The sequence below is a fragment of the Myotis yumanensis genome, unplaced genomic scaffold (assembly GCF_028538775.1).
Source record: "Myotis yumanensis isolate MYYU_CA2020_CCGP unplaced genomic scaffold, mMyoYum1.0.hap1 SCAF_18, whole genome shotgun sequence".
NCBI lineage: Eukaryota > Metazoa > Chordata > Mammalia > Chiroptera > Vespertilionidae > Myotis > Myotis yumanensis.
The window spans coordinates 30,252,137-30,255,514 of NW_027223769.1; the positions used below are offsets into that span (position 1 = coordinate 30,252,137).

Here is a 3,378-nt window from a genome sequence, read left to right on the forward strand (position 1 = left end):
GTGACCTTGTATTCAAGTTAACTGTTTCTTTGGTACAAGTTTAATGTCCTGTACATATCTTTGATTTAAACCCTGTACATGCAGTCGGTCACTCGGTGGTCAAAACGAGAACATATTTCTGCATGAGAAATCCAGTGGCTTGGTGAGAATCGGTGAGACTGCACAATCCCAATGTGTGCAGAGTATTAACAGGTGGGAGCTGCCTATTCCAGGATTTCTCTAGGGGCAGGCATGAGTCCTGAACCAGTTGTCATTTCTGTCCTGCTGGTCTGATGGGGTTGGGGCAGGTCAGAGAAAGGCAAATACCATATGATCTCACTTATATGTGAAACTTAAGGAATAAAATTAACTGGCAAAGAAACAGAACCAGAGGCATGGATACATGTAATAGCTTGACAGCTGTTGGAGAGGAGGAGGGTTGGGGGGCTGGATGAAAGAAGGTGAAGGGATTACGCACAGACCCAGACAAAAGTATGGTGATAGCCTGAGGAAAAAGGAGGTGAGGAGAGGTGGAGATGGGCTACATGGGATCAATGGGGATAGAAAGAGACTTTGCTTGGGGTGATGGGCACCCAACAGGATGCAGATGATGTTTTGTTGAGTTTACACTTGAAACTTGTTTGGTTTTGTGATCCAATATCACACCAGGACATCTAATAAGACAAACAAAACAAACAAATGTCCAGGAACCAGCCAATGAGGTAGCGTCCAAGGTCTGGTCTCCAGAGGTTGAGCTGGCCCTGCACAGTCTTCCTGGAGGTGGATCAGAGACCGAGAGAAGCAGCCAGGCTGAGGCCATCCTGGACATTGGGCTTTTGTGGCGACAGGTAAGTGGACATGGGTGTAAGGACAGTGCTTTGGGTGGAGCCTGGAGCCCCCAGTCCTCCTGGGGCACTCGAGGCAGCGCCAGTGTTGATGTTTGCTCTTATGCCACCTCAGGAGCCTAGACATTTGTAATCAAGGGGGAAGGAGCCTTTGCTGAAAGCATAGTGTCCCTGCCAAGTATTAGTATGTGCCCTGGCAGAGAGAACAAATGGTAGGGGACACACGCTCTGCTGCACAGGTGTCACTTGGAGCTGAAAAGAGAGCCAGGAAAAAACGGAAAGAGCGTGGAGGGGAGGGTACTTTATATACCAGAGCTTTGTATATGTTGTTTTAGCAGATTCTCAAACCAACCTCAGAAGGTCCGTTTTTATTTTACTCTGTGGTACAGATGAAGAAACAGAGGCTCAGAGAGGTTAGGTGACATGTCCAAGGTCACACCACTAGAAAGGAATGGAGCCAGGATCAAATGCAGTTCTTTCTGCTCCTATACCTTCTCCTCCCAGGGGCTGTGACCTACTTCCTCAGGCAGCAGCAGAAAGACGAGCCCTTGAGCAGGGTCTCTCTTGTTCCTGGAGGTGAAAAAGATGAGGGTTTTCACATGGCTTCCTCTCTCTTCCCCAGGGTTCTCTCTGGTGGACTTTGAGACTCAGACACACGGGTCTTCCATGGCTCCTTACCACATCCGAAAATACCAGGAGAGCGACCGCCCCTGGGTCCTGGGCTTGCTCTCCCAAGGGATGGCTGAGCATGCCCCCCGCCTCCTTCTGCCACCTCCTGAAGCTGCCGAGAACATTTGCACTCTGGCTTGGGGGGACCCTCGCCCTGTTTCTGGTCTCTGGTTCCTTGCTCCTGGTCCTCCTGGCCAGCCTCACCCTGCTCATCGCCCTGAGGTTCCTTGCTCAATACCCCTGGAGCCAGTTTGTGGCCAACAGTCTGCACACAGACATGTCTGACATCAGCAAATCCTACCTCAGTGAGCCGGGCTCCTGCTTCTGGGTGGCTGAGTGCGAGGGGCAGGTGGTGGCCATGGTGGCAGCTCTGCCCGGTGAGGAGCCCACTGCGCGGAAGGAGCAGTTGCAGATGCTCCACTTAAGTGTGGCCTTGGAGCACCGGCGCCGGGGGCTAGCAAAGGCCCTGGTCAGGACTGTCCTCCAGTTTGCAGCACACCAGGGCTACAGAGAAGTTGTCCTCACCACCAGCATGATGCAGCATGCCGCCCTGGCCCTCTACCAGCACCTCGGCTTCCAGACCACCCGCCAGTACTTCTTCACCAAGAGTTGGGCGCTAATCGCTGTCCCTGTATTTCAATTAACCTACTGGCTGCCTTCTGCTCAGGACTCTCAGGCACCAAGGCAGAGAGAGGGCCTATGATCTGTTTCCTGATTAGTCAGGACGGCCCTGCAGCAGTAACAAGCGAGCCCTGAGATCTCACTATGACAGTACAGGAAGTTTGTTTGTTAGCATGGAAACCCCACAGGGATGACCATGGCTCTGCCCCTTTCAGCCTTTTTATGTTGTCACTGTTGCATTTATTTAGTGACACAAGAGCGTTGCATAAAATCAATCACAAATGAATAATAAACATTTACTTAGCTATTCATATAGGAACATGCCCTGCCTCTTTTAAAATAGTGAGACATTTGCTTAAAATTATAAACATAATATGGGATAATTGAGGATAAAATTATAATGAAGGTAATCTAAAAGTAGCTGAGGTTATAAATACCATCAGCTCCCTGATATAAATGGATTGCGTGTTCAATTTTGTCCTTGACAGAAAGAAAAGCAAAGGAAGCTTATTGTTTTCATTGCTTGACTGAGGGAGATGTTGGAATGGAGTTGCTCTTTTGTTCTATGCAAGTGAATAGAAAATAATACCTCTTACGCGCTCTAGGCATTATAAAAAGTTGTAGACTGCTCAATAAGCAACTGTATGCTTTAAAATTTAATTATCAATTAATAATCTAAAAAAATCTTGTGTGAGAATCCTTTAAAATATTCAGATTTATGACTTTAAGAGAATAAAAAAAACCCTCAATTGCAATCTGCACTCAACTTCAATCCTAATCACTGATTTAATATTATTACCATGGATTTGGACAAGTTTTATGCAAGGTTATATACCAGGTCAAACTCTGAGGAACCAAGGTAAAGCTAACTTATTCAGGGAAATGTTGTGATGTATCTGATCCCCTTCCTCCACAGGCAGAAATCTTTTTGCAGATTACAAATTATCTATGTTTAACTTCTAAGGATGAACACCTAAAATCTCTAGCATTTCAAAAAGGCATCTACCACTACCCCTTTGTCATTGAGACAGATTTTTGTCTTTGTCACTTGCTTGATCAAGGCTGTTCATAATGTTAATGAGAGATTATCTTCCTCCAACAAATATTTTCCAGGGTTTACCAAGTACTATCCATTACCTGATTATGTATTCCATCAGTCTTTTGGGAGTAAAAGTGCAGGTAAGGAACCCACATGTAACTGCCCAGACAAAGCAAGGAGGCTCATGAGGGGCAGAGAGGTTCCTGGGGGAGAGGTATTAGATAT

At 46.7% G+C, this 3,378-nt stretch overlaps 1 pseudogene; it reads left to right on the forward strand.

The window, feature by feature from the left end:
• The first annotated feature begins 1,490 nt into the window (after positions 1–1,490).
• Positions 1,491–2,196, forward strand: LOC138997213 (N-acetyltransferase 8-like; annotated as a pseudogene).
• Positions 2,197–3,378: the final 1,182 nt, after the last annotated feature.